Here is a 25,124-nt window from a genome sequence, read left to right on the forward strand (position 1 = left end):
AAGAAGAAGGAAAAAAAGAAAAGAAAATAGTGACTAATTCTCACATAAATTGGATTTAATTTTGACCAAAGTACATTACTTAAACATTAATTTTTAACTCAACTTGTTAATATGTTGTTTGGGATATTGCAACCTCATTTATAAGGGAAATGTTTTTAATTTCCCTTTATAATAATATATTCTCTCCAATTTTAATATCAGGTGTACCCCGATCAAGTAAAATGATTTTGAAGTATTTCTTCTTTTTCTATTGTCTATAAGATTTGGCATGATCTGTTTTTTGAAATTATCTTTTACTTTTATTTATAAATATTAGTTGTCTATTTTTTTTTCTGTAGAGACAGAGTCTCACTTTACTGCCTTCAGTAGAGTGCCATGATGTCACAGGACTCACAGCAACCTCTAGCTCTTGGGCTTCCGCGATTCTCCTGCCTCAGCCTCCCGAGCAGCTGGGATTACAGGCGCCCGCCACAACGCCCAGCTATTTTTTGGTTGCAGTTCAGCCGGGACTGGGTTTGAACCCGCCACCCTCGGTATATGGGGCCGGCACCCTACTCACTGAGCCACAGGCACCACCCTAGTTATCTATTTTTTGAGACTTAAAAAAAAAGAAGTTAACTGATGACTCCATACTGAATCTCAGAGTCAAAGCATTCTATAATAGACATACTCTTATTTGACAATGTGAATGTTACTTTCTTTGCAGTATTATTTTATTATTATTGCTTAATATTTCGATGCAGCAATTCTCTGATGTCCTTTCTGAATGTATTTGTGTTCATTCATTCTTTACGAGGTTTTTGTTTCTAGTCCTTATCTTAAACATTGTTATTTTTTATTAAGAGGCTTAAGCCTCTTTAATTTTGTGAAGGCAAAAAATGGAAAACTAATAAATAACATGTATATATAACAATAAAAATACATTAAAAAAATAAAAATAAAAAAAGTTTCAAAGCCAACATCTAGTGATCTTCTCAACTTACTGCCCTCTGAACTAAAAAATGTGGTTTATATTTGCTCCAGCCATTAACTTTTTTTTTTTTTTTTTAATTTGGCCGGGGCTGGGTTTGAACCCGCCACCTCCGGCATATGGGACCGGAGCCCTACCCGCTGAGCCACAGGCGCCGCCCATAACATTTATTATTTATTTTTTTTTGGTTTTTGGCCGGGGCTAGGTTTGAACCCGCCACCTCCGGCATATGGGACCGGCACCTTACTCCTTAAGCCACAGGCGCCGCCCTAAGCCATTAACTTTTTATTCTTCTTTTAGAGACAGAGTTTTACTTTGTCATCCCAGGGGCCAGGTTTGAACCTGCCTCCCTCAGTATATGGGGCCAGCGCCCTACTCACTGAGCCACAGGTGCCACCCTTTTTCTTCTTTTTTAATGTTCCCATTAAGTACCTGTTTGCTTTCAAAACAGAGGCCCAGCTTAGATAAGAGCCCACCTACATCACTGCCTCCTAAAAGGAGACACAACTGCCTAACTGAAATATTTTCATGACTAATTCAATGAGACATTGAATTTTTTCTGCTTGTTCCAATTGATGTTCTTTTCCTTTGCAGACTCAGCTACTAACATGATTCTTCCCTGCACAGCCATCAAACCAGCTTCTTTTATTTTTAGACAGAGTCTCACTGTCTGTTGCCCAGGCTGAAGTGCAGTGGCCTGAGCATAGCTCACTGCAACCTTGAATTCCTGGGTCAAGATCCTTCTGCCTCAGCCTCCAGAGTAGCTGGGTCAGTACCTGCACACCGTCACACCTAGCTAATTTTTCTATTTTCCTGTAGAGGTGAGGGCTTGCTCTTGCTTAGGCTGTTCTTGAACTCCTGGTCTCCCAAAGTGCTAGGGTTATAGGTGTGAGGCACTGCACCTTCGCCAAACCAGCTTTTAATGTATGAAATTTCTAAGGAAGTCCCAGAGGGGAAAATGAAGGAGTTAAAACATATAAGGTGGATTTATTAACTAAGTTAAAAGGCACTTGAAAAAACTGCAGGTGTTAGGCCAGATGCAGTGAATCACTCCTGTAACCCTAGCACTCTGGGAGGCCAAGGCCGGCGGAAATTACAAACATATTTCCCTTATAAATGAGGATGCAATATCCCAAAGAGCAAGACTCTGTCTCTAAAAATAGCCACTTTTTTTTCTGTTGTTGTTGAGATGGAGTTCCACCCTATGCCCTGAGCAGAGTGCAGTGGCTTCATAGCTTGCTGCAACCTCAGACTCGGGCTGTGGGCATCCCGCTGCCTCAGCCTCCAGAAGCCGTTGGGATTACAGCCGCTCGCTGTGGCGGCCGGTTGGGTTTTTCTTTTTTGTAGAGACAGAGTCTCAAACTTTATTGGCCTCGGTAGAGTGCTGTGGAGTCACAGCTCACAGCAACCTCCAGCTCTTGGGCTTAGGTGATCCTCTTGCCTCAGCCTCCTGAGTAGATGGGACTACAGGCGCCCGCCACAATGCCCAGCTATTTTTTTTTTGTTGCAGTTGGGCCGGAGCCGGTTTGAACCCACCACCTTGGTATATGGGGCCAGCGCCCTATTCACTGAGCCACAGGTGCCGCCCTTTTTTTTCTTTTTTTGGGAGTCAGGGTCTCACTCTCACTCAGGCAAGTCTGGAACTCCTGAGCTCGAGCAATTCTCCCTCCTCAGCCTCCCACAGTGCTGAGATTACAGGCATGCACTGCGCCTGGTGTTTATTTTCTTTTGAGGCATAGTCTCCAGCTGTCACCCTTGGTAAAGTGCTATGAACTTACAACTCACAGCAACCTCCAACTCTTGGGCTTAAGCGATTCTCTTGCCTCAGCCTCCCAAGTAGCTGGGACTATAGGCGCCTGCCAAAACCCAGCCATGTTTTTTTGTCATTGTTGTAATTGTCTACAGTTGTCATTGTTGTTTAGCAGGCCCAGGCTGTGTTCGAACCCTCCAGCCTCGGTGTGTGTTGCTGGCCCCCTACCCACTGAGCTAGGGGTGCCGGGCCCCCTTGAGGGTTCTTTTTTTTTCTTTTTTGATAAAGAGCCTCAAGCTGTTGCCCTAAGTAGAGTGCCTGGTATCAGAGCTCACAGCAACCTCAAACTCCTGGGCTCAAGCTATTCTCCTGCCTCCGCCTCCCAAGTAGCTTGGAGTACAGACGCCTGCCACAACGCCCAGCTATTTTTTTTTTTTTTATCTTTGAACAATCTTTTTATTAAGATAAATCAAATCCAGTAAAATTTTGTGCATACACAAATAATCAAAACTATCAATCTGAAACATTTGTTTCTTTTTAAAAATGGGAATACAACTTTATTTTTTCCCAAGGCAATAATAAAGTTATATTTGGGAAAGATAAGTGTCACTATTTGTATTACATGAAAATAGATCACCCTTTTTATAGCAACCCAGAAAACCACAATACTGTTGGATGAAACTCTTTCCTTTGGGATCCTCCATTTGGTTAAATTATACCATGTATAGGAGTAAAATTAAAAATTCAAACATTTAATAACATAACTTGCACAAAACAGAATTAACTGACAAAAGTTAAAATCATATTTTTTCCATATATTCAACTCCTATAATTACAAAGTTTACAAAGGTTTCACGTTAGAAATTTTGTGACTACTTAATAAATCAGTATGAAGATGTTCTAAAATTAAATTGTTTCTAAAGAAAAACTGTGTTTATAAAATATTTGATAAAAATATCTCTATTAACATTAAAACATGAAGGTACATATTACCAAATTATGAAACTGTATAAGGCAGTTTTAAACAATATTCAGAGATTCATCTTTTCCCCATTTTCTTCTTCCAGCTCTTCTTTTTTGGCTTCTTTTCCAACTTCAGCTCTGTTTTCATCTTCTTTCTGTTTCCCGTCTCCTCTTCCATTTTCTTCTTTTCCATCTTTCTCTTTTCCTTCTTCCTCATTTCCACCTTTTTCTTCCTTTCCATCTTCCTCTTCATCTTTTTCTTTGCTTTTTTTGTCTTTTTCCTCTTTTTTAGCTCCTTTGTCTTTTCTTTTTCTCCATCTTCATCCTCTTTTTCATTTTCATTGTTTTCCATCTCCTTTCTCTTTTATGTCTTCTCTTTTTTATATTTTCCCTCTTTTCCATCTTCACTCTCTTTACTGGCTTCTTTACCATCTTCTCCTTTCTTATTTCCATATTTGTCCTCTTTTCCACCTTCTTCTTTACCTCCTTCATTTTTCTCTTCTTTTTCATCTTCTCCTTTCTCCTCTTCTTTGCTTAGATTTTCTTCATCTCCTTTCTGATCTTCTTTTCCTTCTGTGGCCATTGCTTCTTTCTTTTCTCTTCTCTCTTTTTCAACATCTTCAATTTTTTCTTCTTCTATCTCCTCGATTTCTTTTCAGAAGATGGTGCCTCTACGATTTTAGCTTCTCCATTTTCATTGTTGTATTCTTCTTTAACAACCTCTTCTTGCTTGGTTTCAGCAACTGCTTTGATATTTGTATCTGTGTCTTTTTCCACTGTATCATTTTTTGTCTTTATTTTCCTCGGAGTTGATGATCTTTTGGGCTTCAGCTCTGGTATAATAGGCACAGGCATAGCAGACAGTCTGGCTGATCTTCTCTTTGGCTCCTGCCTCATATCACCTTGACCTGCAGCCTTTCTTTTGGGCATTGTTGCAGTTCCTTATAGGAGATCTTAACAGTCAGCAGAAAAAAAAAAAAAAAAAAAAAAAAAAGCCAAAGCAATCTCTGCGTGGCCGCTCAGGAGAGCAACTCAGTTTTCAATGAACTTCCAGCTATTTTTTGGTTGCGGCTGTCATTGTTGTTTGGCAGGCCCCGGGCTGGATTCGAACCCACCAGCTCAGGTGTATGTGGCTGGCGCCTTATCCGCTTGCATCAGTCCCTCTCCAGAAACCTTGGAAATCATGAGTGTCCTCTCATCGAGGTGGATGGGTGGGTGGGTCATTCTTTGACCTCTTGCAATAACTGTTTGTGGGGTCTCCTGGTTTGTATCCTCCCCCTCACTTCACACTGCTGCCATATGCTCCGCTTAAAGGGCCAATCCCATCTTCATCTGTTGCTGGCAGGCTTCAGCCCAGCCTAGAATCTCCAAGTTTCACCCTCTTCGCCACAGTCTGTGTGCCCCACAAACATTCCAGTTCACAGGCCTCCCTGCCCTCATCCCTGTTTTGCCCACCTCACCCATCCCTCTTTGCAGCCTGAAAAGCTTCTCGAGATTCTTTCCTCAAGAGTCTCTGCTTGAAGTGTTTTGGGGGGGAAATTATTCCCTCTCTCTCTGCTAAAGCTTACTAGCCACTTCTTTCCTGGAATTTATCGCAAGGTCCACATCACGTAACCACGCAAGAGTCAGGTTACCTAGGGGCTTACGATGCTTACCAGCACAGGATACTGCCATCAGCGCCAGAACAAGGTAGCTGAGCGGCTCTACAAGTATTCGCACGAGTTTGAGTCTGCAAAACCTCTTTACAGTTACCAGCCGTTTGTGACTCCTGGCATCCCTGTAAAGCTCAGTAATGAGACTGCATTTTACAGGTGAACTTACGGGGCTCAGGAAGCATAAATTACAGTAGCGCAGCATTTTCCCTACCACAGCCAACCCCGCAAGTCCAGTCCTGACATCTCCGCCAACCAAGCACGACTTTCACACAGCTGGAAGTCCACAAATGGACCATCGCTTCCCGCTCAAAGTGATGACCAATCACAGGGATGACTTCCCGGGGTCAAAGAAGATGGCCAATCGCGATAGGGGCTCTGGCCTTGGCCCCGCCCCCAAACGACCAGACCCAATGGAAGTGTCGAGGGCGGTAACCAATCAGGACGTGGCGCCCGGCGTGGCGGGCGACATTTGGGCGCCTGGTGTTGGACTGAGAGGAGGTGAGAGGGCGGCGTGCAGCCGGGACGACCATCATGGGAAGTCGGGCGCCCGCGGGCTGGGGCCGCCAAGGAGGGACGGCCAGGGCTTGGCAGACGTGGGGGACGGGCCCCGGCAGCGGCGCCGCGTGGACTTGCCTGGCAGGCCTGTGCCCAGAGCGTTCAGGTCAGGGGCGGGCGCCCGCCCACGCGGCTGGTCAGACCTCCCTCTGCCCTCTCCCCGGCCTGCCCAGCTGTGGCAAGGAGCCCTTACCGACCATTCCTCCCTTAGCAACACCAGGTGTTGCACTTAAACTTTTTCCAATTTGTCTCTGTGATGCTGTGAGCTCCTCACTAGGGCATTTGAGAAAATTGGCGGTATTTACAGGGCGGCGCCTGTGGCTCAGTGAGTAGGGCGCCGGCCCCATATGCCGAGGGAGGCGGGTTCAAACCCAGCCCGGCCAGACTGCAACAAAAAAATAGCCGGGCGTTGTGGCGGGCGCCTGTAGTCCCAGCTACTCGGGAGGCTGAGGCAAGAGAATCGCTTAAGCCCAAGAGTTAGAGGTTGCTGTGAGCCGTGTCAGGCCACGGCACTCTACCGAGGGCGGTACAGGGAGACTCTGTCTCTACAAAAAAAAAAAAAAAAAGATAAAAAATGATATATGCTAAAAAGCTGAATCTTGCTCTCTCTACTACATAAGGTATTTTTGTTTTGTTTTTTATTTTTTGAGACAGTCTCACTCTGTCGTTCCAGATAGAATACTGCTACCCCAAACATCTGAGCTTAAAGGATCCTCCAGCCTCAGCCTCCAGAGTAGCCGGGACTGCAGCTGAGCATCAGCACACCTGAGGACTGGAGGGGGATGGGGGCGTCCTTTGTTCTTTGTACTGTAGGACATGGCTCAAGGGAATAATCAGATAGAGCTCATGAGACTGTCTTCACTGAAGATAGGATGAATCAGAACCATCAATACTAAGCCATATGCTGAAACTGAAGCTTCCCCTTTAAAACCTGTGCACCTCAGCTCAGAGGCAAGATTTTGGTACTTTAAGACAGAAGTCTACCAACCTCCTCCTTGCCAGCAAATTAATCAACTCCTCTTTCCTTCTCTTCAAACCCCTTGTCTTCATTCTTCTTGTGCAGCCCTGGGGACAAGTGAGGAACTTAGTGACAGTTACAGGGGACAAGGAAAAGCTTGCCCTTCAACCACTGAGTATTGTGAATGAAGGTTTGGCTGCCTGCTCTCCGACACTGACAGGAGAGGGGAGTACTGGGGAAGGAAAGGTGATTTAGTCAGGTGCCAGCAGTCTGAAGACATGGCAGACTATTGTTTCAAAATCCATCTCATCACTCTTCTTACTGAGCAACTTATAAAGGGAAAGCATCAAGAGAATCAGTGTCAGAAAGCTAGCTTTGTACAAGCCACCATGACTTCCTCAATGGTCACCTATAAACAATAGGTTGTCTGTTGGACCTTGTCATTAGTCGCCTGTTCTGGACTCTTGATCAGTTTTTCTTCAAATTTGTTTCCTAATATTGGGCCTGGTAACCAAGTAAGCAAGCAGCAGGTTCATTCTAAACTAATAGGACAGAACAAGTCAAAAGTATGCAAGGATCAGAATGGCTTTCCTTGAGCTATCCTAGTGATACAGTATGAATAACCTTTGCAGTGTGCTTACAAGAAGGTCCACTGGAAAATCAACTCATACAAAAAGATTAATAGTTAAAAAGAAATAAAAAATGGATTAACAGGCATATGGGGGAGAACTACAGAGTGATCACTACCCAATGCCCCATGGGATTCAGAAGTTGATGTACCATCTTGAGGTTATAGAAAGAATAGGGCTCGAAGCCTCACAATATGTGTTCTGGCGGAAAAATAGTTTGAGGAGAGGGAGAGGAGGCCTGGCAAACAAATTCTGTCCTGTTATGTAGATGATTCCCACAGGTAGCAGCCCCCAGAGGGGAAGGGAAGGGAAGGGAAGGGAAGGGAAGGGAAAGGAAGGGAAGGGAAGGGAAGGGAAGGGGAGGGAAGGGAAGTGAGGGAAGGGAAGGAAAGGAAAGGGAAGGGAGGGAAGGGAGGGAAGGGGAGGGGAGGGAGGGAGGGGAGGGGAGGGAAGGGAAGGGAAGGGAAGGGAAAAGGAAAGGAAGGGAAGGGAAGGGAGGGGAGGGGAGGGGAGGGGAAGAAGGGAAAAAGAGAAATTCATTCCTAATATAACACATATGTCCACAAATACTGTGAGGACAGAGAGAGAGAACAGGACCAAAATTATTGTCTAGCATGAGAACTGTGTTTCTTTAACTTTTGATTCTACAGAATATTTTATTTTCCAGATAAATTTTATTATCATTTTTATCTTTTAGGTATACAATAATACCTCAGAACTTTAGAAATCTGTTTTATTTTGCAGAGTATCATTCAATGCAGTAATTCTAAAACATTTGAAAAATCATTCTGTGGAAAGAAGGCTGTGTTTGCCACTGTGAGCTTATGCTAAGTTACACAGTCAATCTAATATAAATTTCATTTAAAGTTTATTAAAGAATGTCAGCATCCCACTTTCTAATCACAAAATAATTTTAAATCAACCTCTCTACTTCAAAATAATTACAAGGAAATGTTTCCAAAATAAATCGAAATATTCACTTTGGTCTGCCCTTTGAGATCTGAGATAAGATAGCTTTTAACATAAGAAAGGATAATTAAATGTACTTTTACGAAAGGTATATTGGAGCACTAAATTTTTTCTTAATCTACGTATCTTAAAGTATTTCCTTTGGAAGATTCAATGAACTGCTTTAATTGGGAGAAAGCACAAAGGCACAGCTCTCTTTAAATTCCAGCTTTTTCATTCAGCTAAATTGATCTTTGGGATGTATAACAAGGGTCCGTGGTATTAGCCACCATGGACATATTTAACCTTTTTTATAGTGATCACTGCATTTTCTGTTTTTGTAATTATGATAAATCTGGAAAAATACACTTTTTACCCTTCACTAAATACAGAAGGAACTGTTCCAAAAATAAAAGAGAATTAAGATGAATTAACAAAGATGTTGCCTCACAACTTTAATAGTATAGTAATAACAAGTACTGAAACCACGACTTATATTTGAATAATCAAAAACATGAACTTTCTTTGAAAAACCCCAGTAAGAGCAGGAAGGCATCTTCTAGCAAAAGTATTTACACTTTTGGAGTGAGAGCATAACTAAGAGAAAAGACCCAGCTGCAGAAGAAAGTGCTCTTGCTCAATGAAGTAATCTTCTGCACAGTGTTCAGTCAGGAAATTTCATATCGACCTCCTAAATTATAAGAGGACTCTAAAATTTTCATATTGAACTCCTAAATTATAAGAGGACTCCAAAATTTTCATATTGACCTCCTAAATTATAAGAGGACTCCAAAATTTTCATATTGATCTCCTAAGTTATAAGAGGACTCTAAAATTTTCATATTGACCTCCTAAATTATAAGAGGACTCCAAAATTTTCATATTGACCTCCTAAATTATAAAAGGACTCAAAAATTTTCATATTGACCTCCTAAATTATAAAAGGACTCAAAAATTTTCATATTGACCTCCTAAATTATAAAAGGACTCAAAAATTTTCATATTGACCTCCTAAATTTCAAGAGACTGGCATTCAAAAATCAGCACTTATCATATTTTCATGGAATTTTGTTTGCTACATGTCAGGACAAAAGTTAATTCTAGGCATAAGACTATGTCATTAATAGTCAGTAGAAGAAATGATAAGTTGGTACAGAAATTAGATGAGAATCAGAAGTAAAAGTAATGCAGATAGGCTGGAATTCTGCTCAGTGGACCATATACATATTGGCTAACACCAAAGACAAAAATACCCAAGAGAAGAATTAGTATTGTTATTTCTGTCTGAATATAGAAGAATTTGCATGGGCTGTGCATGTTCATAGCGACATCTGATTACAAGTGAGGCCACGATAGCTGTGGTGGGGTTAGGAGTTGTTAAATAGTAAGTGTAGGTGTAATAAGGAAGTTGTAGTGATAACGACAAAACATTTCTCTGGAAGCCATGTTAGGATTTTTAACCAGCCAATATTGTAACTTCAGGGTTAGCTCTCCTAATCCTGATGAATTTCTGATGATATCTAAGAGCAGAAGTAACTTAGCTGCCTTTGTGTTTGAGACTAATTATATTTGTTATAACTTGAACATATCTCAAGATAGGCCGAGAACAATACAAATGTAGTTAATATTTAATTGTGTGTAGTAAAAATATAAATTCTGAGTATTTAAGACTGCACTTGTCCACGAAATAATATGGGCCATTGTCCTATCAGTTAGAATACAAGAAGGATATTTTGTTATGGTACTTGTGGCTGTTACCACACTCGTAAGTAAAAAATGATTTTGAAAATATATGTTGAAAATACATATGGACTGTCTGATTCCATGATGACACTGTCGCTGCTATTTAGAACATACAGGGGACACACATGCACAAAGAGAGAGCATTCACTGCTAGAGAATGAAGATCTGGCTTGGGGCCATCAGTCCAAGACAGCCATCAGCACCTTAGTGCAAAGTATATTAAAGTTCCTTAAGGAGCTTTTTGCCTTATATGACAGTAACTTATTACATTTCCACATCTTATATCCTTTCCAGACTGTGTCAGTTTCCATTGATTCATTATTTTGTACACTGATTCTTTCCACTGAAGTGCAATTTATTTTTAAATAGAACTCTTGTAAGGGTTTGGGAATAGATTTTGGTGAGGTTCGGTGAAATTGCACATGGACAGTGTATGCTAGGAGTTAACTTCTGAGTTTCAATTCTGAAGCCACATTGCATAGGTTTAAATGTCTTTCTGTTATTTCCTAAATATATGAATATTATCACAAAACAACAGGTACCACATAAGGCTACATTTGGGATTACATCTGTTAATAAAAACGCAACACTTGGAAGTTTTTCTAACAGTCAGCTAAGGGGAAATTTACCTATAATTGTCATTATTCAGTAACTTTCTAAGAAGGGGTATTATTTAAAGTCCATGACAAAATGATTTTGTAACTTACATTTGTTGAGCTCTTGAGCATATGCTCTTATAGTTATTTATATTCATTTAGTCTCAGCATATTTGATAGAGAACAACAACAAGAAAATGGAAGGGAGTTCAGCTCTGTACCTGCGTCTAGGAACTTCTCATGCACTTTACAATTCTGTGGAAATTGGAGTCCTTCAATTCCCAGAAGAAAGAATGCCTGGTATTACCCAAAGAGAGGTGGTTGACCAATTGAACTCTGCTGTCTCCTGAGCTCCATGGCCATGTTTTGATAATATATAAACTCCAGTACATCAGCAATTCTCCACCCTCCCTGACCAGCGGTCATATGGCCACTAGTGTTCCTTCTGGGTAAAGAAATGTGTGCCTTGGGCCATGGTAGCCTTCTAATCAGCATAAATTTCACTATTATTTTAAAACTAACTTTTCAATCCCATCAGTACCTTCTCTACTGTTGGCCACCAAAATTGGTAATAAAATTGCACAATATTAATTTCAGGTAACCTAAGCGTTAGCTCCCCAGCAAATTCCCAAGATTATCCTTCCAGGAACATCTCCTTATTGGGGGGACTCTTTGGTCATCAAATAGTGACTCCCAAATTTTCTCATAAAATTGACCTTCAGTACTTCGAGTAAACTGAATAACAACCTCACAAAGATGTCCATGTCTCACCTCTCAGAAGGCATGAATTTTGTCTCATATAGCAAAAAGGACTTTGCAGCTGGGATAAAGGATGGTGAAGTGGACATATTTTCTGAGTGGGCTGAATATAATGACAGTACTTTTTATACAAGACAGGCAAGATATCAGAGAGGGAAAAAATGGTAATGCGATAATAGAACAGAGATTAGAGTCATGCAGCTAGAATCAGAAATTTAGCAAGGCTAAACTTGTCATATTCCTAACTCATGAACTTTAGGAAGTGCTTTCAAATGTAAAATTAAACTCTCAAGAAGAGTCTGTCTAAGACATAAGTGATGTTTATAATTTTCCACTTTCTTAGTTCTTTATGAAAACCTCCAAGAGCAAAATCTTTTTTACCTTCAAATATCTCTACAAAGACATTTATCAGAGTTGTTAATATAGAGTCTGCTTAACCTGGATGACTGGCAAAATCTTCCAAATGGAGATGGTATGCACTACAGTGGCTCAGTATCTCCAGGTATTTGCACCAGAGAGATTTCTGCAGGAAGGGAAAGTGGGATTGCTCCGTACAAGCTACAAATGTCTCAAAAGTCACCACGGGTTCAGCATCCATAAGAAGCTTATTCAACTTTTCAGACTTCAACACACAGCAGAAGCAGAAGAATTCATCAAACTTGAAATGTAACCACAAATTGTGTGAGGCATAATGTGAAATTAGGAATTAAACATGTATGTACACAAATGGAATTTTTGAAAAAAAAATTAGTATGTATATTTGGTAAAGGAATTCTTAAAATATTGACACATACACGGATTGCCGAAGGGCACAGACAAAGGGGCTTCTCTATGCATCAGAAAATGGCTCAAGTATTTTCTTGCTTTTAAAAATAAATTTTAGCCAGAGAAAATATCTCAAATACAGAACCTAATTAATAATCTAGTTTTAAATCTTGAGAATCACTCTGTTTGTTGGAAATAACTACTATGTCAAGATTTGTCAGTTCTGGGCGGCGCCTGTGGCTCAGTCGGTAAGGCGCCGGCCCCATATGCCAAGGGTGGCGGGTTCAAACCCGGCCCCGGCCAAACTGCAACCAAAAAATAGCTGGGCGTTGTGGCGGGCGCCTATAGTCCCAGCTACTCGGGAGGCTGAGGCAAGAGAATCGCTTAAGCCCAGGAGTTGGAGGTTGCTGTGAGCTGTGTGACGCCACGGCACTCTACCCGAGGGCGGTACAGTGAGACTCTGTCTCTACTGAAAAAAAGAAAAAAAAGATATGTCAGTTCTCATTTGGAACGTAAAATATGTCATGGCTAGGACCACCTTAAAAGTATTAACAATATTTATCATCAAATAAAGTATTAGGCACAGCTGAATAGACTCACTTCCAGTCATACATATGTATCTGTCTTTACAATAAAAGATGTTTTTCTTCTTTCAGAGTGCAATTTTCTGGTAAGCAATATCGTAAATCACATAAAGGCTGGATTCAAATGAATAATAAACCGTTATTAGTATGAGCAAGAAGGAAGATGTAAGCAAAAGAGATCTGTCTAGTCCCTCGAAAGACCTGGGTTCCTCTTTGCTCCACTAACAAAGCATGACGTCATCTTGGTTAAATCAACGTGGTTGTACAGATGCTACTGTCTCCATTCACCAGTATACTGAATAAAACCTATGACAGGTTTAAATACAAATCAATTGATGTATGTGAACACATATTTTAAAATTTTAATTACCATATAAATTTTCCAAGTTAAAAAAATCCATCTGAATTCATGAAAAGAATGTGCACCCCCAGGCAATATTTATGAAGGATGATTACCTTTAACACCTCTTCACTATATACTTTTTCTAAAGCACTTTTTTTTTTTTTTTTTCAGAGTCTCACTCTGTTGCCCTGGGTAGAGAGCTGTGGTATGATAGCTCACAGCAATCTCAATCTCCTGGGCTCAAGAAGAATATCTTGCCTCACCCTCCCAAGTGACTGGGCTATAGGCACCCTCCACAATGCCTAGGAAGTTTTTCTACTTTTAGTAGAGCCAGGGTCTTGCTCTGGCTCATGGTGGTCTGGAGCACCGGAGCTCAGGTCATCCTGCTGCCTCAACCTCCCAGAGTGCTGGGATGTCAGATGGGAGCCACCATGCCCACCAGCCTGTCTTCTTTCCTGTAGGTTGTAACACAAGTGTGGCAGGTGGTTTAGCATTCAGATCATCCTCTAAATCTGTGTCAACTATCCCAAATCTAAAAAAAAAAAAAAAAAAGATCTGCTTGGTGCCTATACTGGTTTTCACAGCTGTGTAACAAACAGTTTTAAGTTTACCAGTTTAACCTACATCTGTTTATTATCTCACAGTAACTATGGGTCAGGAATCTAGGCACAGATTAGCTGGGTTCTATTCTCTGATGAGACTGTACCCAAAGTATCAGCTAGGGCTGCTGTTCTCTCCTCGAGCTCACAGTCATCTTCCAAGTTTACGGGGCTGTTGACAGAATTTATTTTCATGCCATGTAAGACCATGGACCCAGCACAGCAGTTCTCCTCAGTTCACAGGTGGTTCACAAAGTAGTGGTTTGCTTTCTTCAGGAAGACCAAGATAATGTCCTTGAGACATCATTCATTCTCTTTTAAAGACTTCACCTGCTTAGGGCAGGCACACCAAAATAAATTCCTGTCTTGATTAACTCAAATTCAACTGATTATGGATGCCAATTATATGTACAAAATACTTTAACTCTCGCCATGTCATCTAATCATGACATAACCTCCGCTATATTCCCAGCTACCACCTATACCCAAGGAGATTGGATTATACAGGATGTCAGGGGAGCTGTCTTGTAACTCTGGCTACCATAGTTATGTAAATGCAATAAAACTTCAAAGACCATCAGTGCACGAATCAATAAAATGTGGTATCTGTGTACCATGGAGTAATACCCATAAAAACAAACAAAAACCATGGCAATCTAGTATCTCGTAACGACATAGATGGAACTGGAAACCATTCTTCTAAGTGAAGTGTGCCGAAAATGAGGGGGAAAACACACCACTTGTACTCAATACTAAATTGCAACTAGTCAATTAACACTTAACATATGAAAATACAACTTAACTAAAATGTAGTGGGGGGGAGGAAGGAGGCAGGGAGCAGGTAAACTCACACCTAAAGGGTGCAGTCTGCGCATTCTGGATGATCGGAATGCTTATAGCATGCACTTAAAATGTGCAAAAGAAAATTAGGTGACTAAAATGTGTGCAACCCTGTAACACTCTGAAGTAAAAAGTAAATAAAGAAAAAATCTCAGAGACCTCTAACTCCTCTTTTTAAATTAAATTAAATTAATTAATTATTATTATTTTGAGACATAGTCTCTCTCTTTTACCTGGGCTATAGTGTCATGGCCTCAGCCGAGTTGGCAACCTTAAATTCCTGAGTTCAAGCGATCCTCCTGCCTCAGCTCCCAAGGAGTTGGGACTACAGGCACTTGCCACAATGTCAGGTTAATTTTTTTCTTTTTTTAGTTGGGACAGGATCTTGCTCTTACTTGAGTCTGGAACTCCTGAGCTCAAGTGATGCTCCTGCCGTGGCCTCTCAGAGACCTAGGATTATAGGCACGAGCCATGATACCTAGCCTCTAACTCCTCTTACAATCACCTCCAAATCCTGTTTCATTTCCACCGAGATTACCTTTTTTTATGTTTGGGCATGAGGCTCAAGTTTCTGCATTTCTAACTGCAGCCTGAGCTAACACGGCTGTTCTGCAAACCACACTTCATTAGAACTTACTAACACTGTGACGTGTGCCACTTGTTGTAGCAAGTCTGCGTTCTGCTGCGAACATTCGTTCTAAGCACACTTCGTCATTCTCCTCCGATTCTCCATCTGTCCCATCATTTCTCCTACTTGCGTTTTCACAATAACCTCTTTGATGTTTTATCTTTATACCCTCAAATCCTAGGAAGGCTTTTGAAAATGACGACAACAACAAAAACCCAACTAAATCTATCTTTTGTAGGGATTTCCTTCCACTGAAAACTTCTAAAATACTTGTTCTCCCTAGTATACTCATAATAAAAAAGGAAAGGTGGTACGCACATGTGAAAATGCTTGAGGACAAGCCACAAAGTTACGTTTACAGGGAGGAAAAAACCTAGTCAAAAGAAGAATTCACTTTCTTCCACATATATGAGTACCAACAACCTTTTCTAGGAAATACCAAAGTTTGGGTGTAAATAAACAAATCTTGCACCCAAAATAATCTGACATATTGCTAGACTTAATTATTTTTGTGACTATAATGCTTATGAATGAATACAAAGTGTTGTATTTGTAATGATAAACCTTAGCAGTATTTTTCTTCTCAAATCAATGAGAACATCCCTTATGATTGATAAATAACATTAGTGCAGTACATTCTCTAATATTAAGCACAATTTAATATTCCTCTTTTACTGATGCATTAAAGAAACACAGATTCTTCCATAACATGCTTAAGTAACTGGGCTTCCCGCTCCCAGGTCCAGTCTGTGATGGGGTGAGGAGCACCAGCGCTTTTCCAGGACATGCGCTACGTCTCCTTGTGTTTGCGTCTGAGAAGAGGGCATGGGCGGTGAAGGAGCATAATCCAGAGGGAAGGAGAAGTGGAGGACAACTCTAGTGCCATGAACCCCGTCTATTGGGATACAATACACAGAGGCCCAAGTAGCAGAAAAACACAAAAAGGAAAAGGAAAAAATATGCATATGTTTCATTCATGCAAGTAGCCAATTTCCATTCAGTAAACTGGAATTAAATGTATGATTAATTTACTTCTCTATATAATTTTCGAATGCCTGATGACCCTTGTTTGCTGTTTTTTCCTGATAAATATACTTTTAAGGATTAATGACATAATACAGGTAAAGTTTATTTTTAAACGATTATTTTTGTTGACACCTAGACTTATGAATCACTCGGAACCTGTAGTCAATTGTTCTTAATGAATGAAAAATAAAACACATAATTAATGGATTTTCATGATAGATGGTAGTGAGCGCAAACTATTTGTAATGGTAATTAATTATCCCTCCTGCATTTCTTTTTTTTTTTTTGGCCGGGGCTGGGCTTGAACCCGCCACCTCCGGCATATGGGACCGGCGCCCTACACGTTGAGCCACAGGCGCCGCCCAAGTCCCTCCTGCATTTCTAATGAACAGAACACATGGTGCATTTTAATTGCTTTAATGAATAGTTATCAGGTATTTTTTTTAAACTTAATTTATACCACAATTTAGATGTAATGAAAGACAAATCTATCATCAATTTAAATTAGCCATGAACAGGTTATTGTACCATTCAAATATTCAAAATAGTTGTTTCTTTCTAAAGATATATACACAAACACACAATACATCAAATTATCAATGAATCTTTCTTTTTTTTCCTTAAAGTCCCCTCGTTTAAAGCAAATTGTTACTATTTCTTCTTATTTATATAGTCTAAAAAAAATCAGAGTATTTACAAGGTCTTGGATAGCAACTTCAAACCTTCAAAATCCTAAGAAATAATAAACCATGTACAATCTTTCATTACACCTTTATTTTATTTGTCATAAAAGACATCAAAATTCTTCATTCTCTGTAGAGATAAAAAAGAAAACTACTAAGCCATGAATGCAGCTTTGAATTTAATGTAGGAGAGTACAGATGAGTACAACTCCACCTGACTTGTTAAACAAAACACAGCAGTTCTTTCTGCTACTGGGCCTGTCTCTCATCCCATTTGCCCATGTACACAAAAAATTAACACCAAAAATAACGGTGTTTGGCTTCCAACAGAATTTATCATGTAAAATATGATGTATGAAATACGGATATACTGACAATAATAACCTTATGGAAAAAAAAGAGCATCGCAGCCCATCCTCATCCCCATCGCATGCCCCACCAGGGGCATGAGTTCTCAAAATTCACTTCCAAAACTCCCTCATATACAGAACCAAAGTCAAGATCTTGCATGACTTTGAAAATCAAAACAGCTTCATGTCATCAGCTCGATAAACCAAAACTCTTTTTTTTTTTTTTTTTCTTGTGGTTTTTGGCTGGGGCTGGGTTTGAACCCACCACCTACGGCATATGGGACCGGCGCCCTACTCCTTGAGCCACAGGCGCCGCCAAAACTCTTGAATTATACCCAACAGACTTGACACACCATTTTCTTCACACACTCAATCCTATATTCCAACTCAAGAAAAAGTGTATAATTTTAATTGTGATCTCAGAGCATTCAACAAGTGGTTGGAGAAAAACGAACACAAACCCCGGCAACAAAAAGCAAAATGCAACAAAAGAAAGGGCTCATGAAATTCAATCAGCACAGTGCACACTCTCAACTCAATTCACTATATAAAAGTAATGGCTGGGATTCTTTGATTTGGTACTATAGTTACATTATTTCTGGTAAATGCTTTTATAATCTATGGGGCAGTTTGAACGGCCAAGTCAAAGATAATTGTACACAAATGAATAAGAGGTTACCTACAGATAATGTTGGAAAATACAAAAACGTCAAACAAATTTAGAAAGCAGTCATGAAAAAATACATATAATTTGTTTTTAAAGAATTTTTGGAGCGTCAAATTTTACATGAAATGAAAATTCCTCTCCCTGGTAGTGAAATGAGGAACAGCAGAAGTCTCCTAAATATGTACAGTGGTATCTGAAGTTGAAATATTGAACTAGTACTAAAAAGTGATTTCTTTGAATACTAGTCACAATTGCTAGGTGTGATTCAAGAAAATAGCTAAAATTCTGAATTGGGGTGGGAGTTGCATAAAGAAGTAAAATAAAAATCAGTCACTGAAGAAGTAAAACATATTCAAGTATTTCCAGGCGGTAAAAAGCAACCTCACGTAGGGCGAGTCCTGACTGCTCTAAAGAAATGTTGTATAATCTGTTATCCGTGGAAAAACCAGCATAGGTCATTTACAAAGCCTGAGGGAGATTCGAAGTACATTGATATATAAGCAGATGGGAAATACTCATGAACATGAAAATAGATCTATCAATAGTTATAACTTAATGGAAATCTAGTGAAAGTTTTTTTTTATATAGAACAATAGTAATTAAAAACATAATATAAGAAGACTCTTGAACATACATCATGTTAGCAGGATTTTCAAGAAGCTATTGCTGGTACATAAATTCAGATTTTATTTTATGGTCATTACTATAAAAATATCTGAGATTAGAAGGAAGATAGATAAGCCATCAGCAACAGGTCATGTTTAATTTAGAGATTTGGTATTACGCAGTCTCACTCTCACTGCAGAATATTTTTTATAGAATTGTTTGATATTTTCACATGCAAATGTTTCTGTCATTGGTGTTAGGACAATTTTTCACAAATAGGGACTCACTGCTGCTACCTCTAAACGGCTAACATGGTTTAACTTATTTTTTTTAAGTGGGTAAATAAATGATACTGAAATGCACTTCAAATGATAAGATGATTAATTTTGGGAAATATCTTTTTAGGAAGTTCAGAAGAATTTGACTAGTTGGTAAATATACAACATGTACTTTGTTTAACCGATTGATATAATTTCAAAACATGAAGGACCACAAACTAGGTAAAGACACAAGCACTTCCAACTGTTCCAGATTTTTTTTAATGTTGCCAATATATTTTATTTTATATCTCTGACCCTGATACTTCAGGTCTAAAGGAACTCTTAGAAAATATTATCCTACATCTCTTTAATTTTTTTAGTTTTTTTCTAGTAATTTTTTCTTTTTTTGTTGAATCGTAAACACATAGATCATATATACATTAGAGCATTTATGGGGCACAACATGCTGATTTCATATAGAATTAGGAATGCTTACATCATGCTGGTTAATATACGCAAGCCTGCGTGCCTCACTTATCACTATTATTTAGACAATAAACTTTTATAGCAGAACAGGTGCACCAATATTAAGTTAAATTGAATTCAGCCATGACGTTTCATGGTTCTGGAAGCATGGCTCTGGCATACAATCAAGTAAAACTTTTCAATTATCAATGAAGAACACATTGATTATGTCATATGGGTGATGGTGTAGAGGTCTCTCTCCTAAAAAATATACATTGCTAAACATGGTTATTATTCCAAATATATTTTATTTCTGTAGCCTTTTGAGAAGAGACAGATCTGGATGCTCAGGAAGCTCATTCCCTCTTCCCTCCTCCTCGAACACGTAAACACACAGACACGATGGGTTGGGGAACTTAGAAAACCTCGGTTCATCTGCTTTGAGTTAGCTCAGTAGGACAGGCTGATTCTGTTATTTTAAAATCTTTTTTTTTTTTAATTGTTGGAGATTCGTTGTGCATTTGTTAGGTAAAGTCCCTCTGAAAGAGGCTCACTGTATCAGAGAACTTCCATCATTACACAATTACATGGAAGTTTTTATTCACCAACTTTATAAATAGGTAAGGTTTATTTATTAAGGTTTATTAAGGTTTATTTTTTTTCAATTGAAAAGTGGACCCTAGACATGATTGCAAGAGGGACTTTACCTAACAATTGTAATCAGTGTAACCTGGCTTATTGTACCCTCAATGAATCCCCAACAATAAAAAAAAAAAAAAGAAAAGAAAAAGAAAAGTGGACCCTAATCCAGATAGTCCATCTCTGATTAGAATAAACTACCTAATAATACAGGTTTGGGAAATATGGTATCTTACTATATCTTTTGCTGGGAAACTTTTCCCCAGTAAACTTTACATTTGCACAAATGGCACTAGTTGTAAGTAGCTGTAACTCCTAAATAGGACAGGTGATGGCAATACAAGGATACAGACCAGTTCAATGTGCCTGGTTTTGAAAAGAGTCTCCATCTAACCCCCACACATCAAACTCTGGAGGAAATCATCCCTTCCAGGGGCTGTAGCAGATCATAGAGGAGGCTGGTGGTGAGTTTCTGCTAGTTTCCAAGTGACAACTAGAAAATCCCCCAGCTTGGAATCTTCCACAAGGGCTGTTGAGGAACCCGCCCCACACCCTGAACAGGACAGCATATGTACAATGGCTGTGAGCTCCAGAACAAGTTAGTCAGACGTACCTTACAGAGCTGGGGACCTGCCAAGGGACCAGACTCTGGGGCAGCAGCACAGAAGTCTGTCAGTCACCAAAACCCCAAAGCAAGAGGCAATTAGAAAAGGGGGGGGGGGGATTTCAGCAATGTCTCCAAAGCATGCAGATCGTTGAAAAACAGGTGTGTTTGCTACCAAATGAAAACCCCAGGTAGGAAAAACAGGAGAGAAGAAAAGGAGGCCAGACTATTTGGAGTTCAGAGCATTCCTGCAAGAACAGATGCGCTTTATGGCTGACCGTGGGAGGATTATAAAACCAACCGGATCAGCAATAGATTTCACAGAGAGGAGGAGGTGGAGTTTCTCAGTCTCCGCACTACTGACGTTTTGGAATAGACAATTATTTCTTTGGGTGGGCCGTTATGGGTATTACATACTTCTAAAATATTTTTATTTATTTTTAAATTAGTTTGGGTAGATAGTAGTTGTGTACATTGAAGGGCTGCACATGAGTTTTTTGTAGTTTCCTAAAGCTTTATTGTTCTGAACACTCCTAATAACCTGCTGGGGCCAGACACTGCAGGATCAAATACAGGCTGACCATGATCAAAGCTCCACTGTCCTGAGCCTCAACTGCCCCTGTGGGCTGGAGCACGGCAGACCGCATGGTAGTTATTAGACCTTTCTGAGAGGAGCAAGGGACCTGGGGATCAAAAAACAACCAAACCATACCTACCAGTAAATAAGAGTGCCCAAACCGACTAATGTCATTAGCGCTCAGAATCCCCCCTGCCAGGAAGTAATAACCTTCAGGACGATTAACAAAACAGGATTTCGCTGCTCAGATGCTTTGAGTTTGGGAGGTGCTGGTTTCATTGACAACTCTGGTCAGGCTTTTGTTTTGTTTTGTTTTGTTTCAATCTTCTCAGGCTCTTCTGCCTGACACTTCTCTGCTGCAGGACAGAGCTTCACGGGAACGGAGGCGAGCCCCGCAGCAGGCCCTTCCCGGGGGCCATGGCCACGCACCCCGTTCTGTCGTCCACGTGTCCAGCAGTCTGCTCCGCTTCCAGCCTTCCCCGCCTCCTCTTGTCCTCATCCAGCTCTGGCTTTGCTCCTCTGCATCTGCCTTCCTGCCTTTGTCCTTGTTCTGAAGTGCCCTTCTATCCCTTACGCCCTGCTTCTCTGCTGCCAGAGCTCCTTTTAAACAGGGAACTCCAGACCTTGGTCCACTCCATGGCCGAGAGCCCCTGTCGGGCACTCAGCCTCTTGGCTTCCCTCTCCTTGCAGAATGCCGGCAGGCCTTCCTGCTGACCCCGCCAGGGTGGGGATGGGCTGGGTCCTCGGGCGGGTCACGGCCACCGCGCAGGCCCAGCCTCCTCCCAGGCTTTCTCGTACAGCCACCGCCTTGGGACGAATGTGTCGCTTCAGGCTGTAAGTGGGAAGTTTTGATACACGCACACAATGTGTATGAATCAAATCAGGGGAATGGGGGTGTCCGTCACCCCAGGCATTTATAATTCCTTTGTGCTAGGAACATTCCAGTCCCGTGCTTTTATTCATTTTAAGTGTACCTTAAGTTGTTTTTGATTATATAGAATAAAACACTATTAGATGTGTGCGTGTGCTATGAAATATTGTTCATCCTCCCTATCGTACTAACTTTTTCTGCTTATTAATGATCCCCCTGTGACTCCCTGCCACCACTCCCAGCCTCTGGTAACTAGCATTCTACTCTCTTCATCATAACATCAGTTGCATTAATATTTAGCTCCCACACACGAGTGAGAACATGTGAGATTTGTTCTTCTGTGCTGGCTTACTTCCCTTACCAGAACGTCTTCCGCAGCAGCCTGGCCTCTACCTGCCAGACGCCGGTAGCATTCCTCAGGGCTGCTAACTGCGACTACCAGAAACATTTCCAGACACTGCCATGTGTCCCTACAGCAAAATCATCCCCGTTTTAGAACAACCACTACAGAACATCACTCTTCAAAAGTGACAAAAATGCATCTTTACATAGCTTTTGGGTTTTGTGGAACGTGTGTTAGAGGGTTGGGCATTTGGTACTAATGGTTTATCTAAGTAACATTATTGGTCTACCCAGGGCTAATATGCTGAAGTATTCGGTTCATTTCCTCTAGAAATACAAGCAAGAACTTTCTCACAAATTTGATCTTCCTATGACACTTCCAAATGCCTGTATGAAGTGATGTATGAAGGAAAAACATCTGGACTGACAAAGCCAGTAAAGCACCTTACCCAGCATTTCCTCTGCAAATCACTAAATCCACGTTGTAAACCACCAAGGTAATGAAACCACCAAAAAAAACCCCTGAAATAACCAACATAATTCTTTTTCTGGCTTACGAAACTACCAACTCGGCCAGCCTTTTCAGTGATAACCATGTAAGATCAGCCAGTCCCTTCTATTCAGCTATTGTAAAATGCACATGAATATACACGCTTTGCTGCGTTCTTAGGCACCCACGAGTGTTTTTTTGTTTTTTGTTTTCAGTTTTTGGCTGGGGCCAGGTTTGAACCCACCACCTCTGGTATATGGGGCCGGCACCCTACTCCTCTGAGCCACAGGCGCCACCCCGGCACCCAAGAGTGTTAAAGGAAGGATCAAGGCAACTTTTTAATTATTTTTTTTTCTTTAACCTCAGCAGATAGCTGGCTGTCATTGCTCAGACGGTGTGCAGCAGGGTAAACATGACAGAGGACACAGACTTTCCTTTAGGTGACAGCTGATATCCTTGGTCTGCAGATGGTAAGCATGGGAACTACATAATAATGATTGTATTTCTGTGCAACTTACTCCTCCAGAAAAAGTCAAAGTAATAACACGTCTCATTCCTGAGACAGCACGTCATGTAATCATGGAGAAGTTAGGAGGCTGGGGGAGGGGGTAAATGTATCCCTTCCTTGCGAGTCTGCACAAAAATCTCCAGTCAGCTTCCTGTCGTCTTCCCAGGATGTAGGTCCTACCGTTACCTTCTCACCATGTTACGTATGTCACTGCCCATGTTATCCGCTGGAGGAGATATCATTGATCTCACATCCCCCAAATGTCTCAGAACCTCTTTGATCTGGAATGAAGCAGAGATGAACAGAGAAACGTGGAATTGTTCTATGAGCACTGAAGTCTGGACTCCGGACAGCTGGGTCTGTACAGTCCTGGAGGGTCATTTCTTCTCTTCTTGGCAGATTATTAAACCGCTGATTCAGCAGGTCGGGGGTGGCCGGGTAGGGACAGGCTGACCCGGTGGCTGCTCCTGGAGCACTCCTTCTTGCTCAGGCCACTTTCTCAGACGGAGAACTTCTAGTTTCATGTGTTTGCATGACTCTTCCCTGTTTGTGGACCCCATAATGTGAATCATTGTAAAAGTGGGGACTTATAAACTGGAAAGTCGGCTATCGTGGATGCAGCCCATCCGTGATAGCCTAAGTTGTGAGCTCAAGGATAACCTTTTGATATTGTTGTGTTCCTCTACTTAAACTTCACTGAAGTACTTTCCCAACAAAGTTTATTTTAAATCTACACTGCGTGCTACTATTGCTATCTAGCTGTAACTCTTTCATATCACAGGTTTATTCTAGAACCTCCTATAATGCTTATAATTCTTACCATGTTACATATATTTATTTTTTTATTCAAATATTTTATTATTAATGATTTCTTTTTGCTTGTTTAGATATTCCTTCTATTATAACTAGAGTTATTGTCTTTCTAGGGATATTGGTCTATCAGATAGCAAATTCAGTTTGCTCTGGGGGTTTGGAAGGATGGTAGCAAACAGCTGGCCCACTGAGAGGTGCACATATCTGATATTGGGTGTTGTTATATATGCAAATACCTTCGGGCTTTCCTGTAGATTCATAATCACACAATTGTGACAGTTTGTCTAGTTTATGTTATTCAGTTAACTCTCAAAATGCTCATGGACTTTTTAACAATATATTCTTGATAATTAAGATTCTGCCAGTAAGAAAACCTTGGAAAACGAAACACCATCCAACAATGAGTTGAACTGCAAATTCAAATTCAATTTCTTCATGTTTGTCATTTAATAAAACTATTATTCCCAAAATTGTTTCTGTCACTAGTATAATTTTAGGATATTTTTGTTTCCATGTAGTTTCAAGGTTTTTTTGCCTTAACAAATGTAGTAGAATGTAATGAGTTTTCAGGAAGTTTCTATTTACATATTTTCCCTTCCTTCCTTCCTTCCTTCCTTCCTTCCTTCCTTCCTTCCTTCCTTCCTTCCTTCCTTCCTTCCTTTCTTCTTTCTTTCTTCCTTCCGTTCGTTCTTTCTTTCTTTTTGAGACAGAGTCTCACTATGTCATCCCCTGGTAGAGTGCCATGGCATCACAGCTCACAGAAACCTCAGACTCTCAGACTCTTGGGCTTAAGTGATTCTCTTGCCTCAGCCTCCCAAGTAGCTCTATGTACATATTTTCATAATGAAAGTTGTGCCTGCTATTTAAATGCAATGACATCTGACATGGGTAAGAAGCCTTACTCAAAAGAGCTCATACATTGTACAATTCCATTAACA

At 40.5% G+C, this 25,124-nt stretch overlaps 1 protein-coding gene across 1 annotated transcript in view; it reads right to left on the bottom strand.

Annotated features, from left to right (window-relative positions):
• Positions 1–25,124, bottom strand: part of LOC128583471 (uncharacterized protein KIAA1671-like) — a 223,303-nt gene that overhangs the window by 13,241 nt on the left and 184,938 nt on the right.

Source organism: Nycticebus coucang, chromosome 4 (genome assembly GCF_027406575.1).
Source record: "Nycticebus coucang isolate mNycCou1 chromosome 4, mNycCou1.pri, whole genome shotgun sequence".
Classification (NCBI taxonomy): Eukaryota; Metazoa; Chordata; class Mammalia; order Primates; family Lorisidae; genus Nycticebus; species Nycticebus coucang.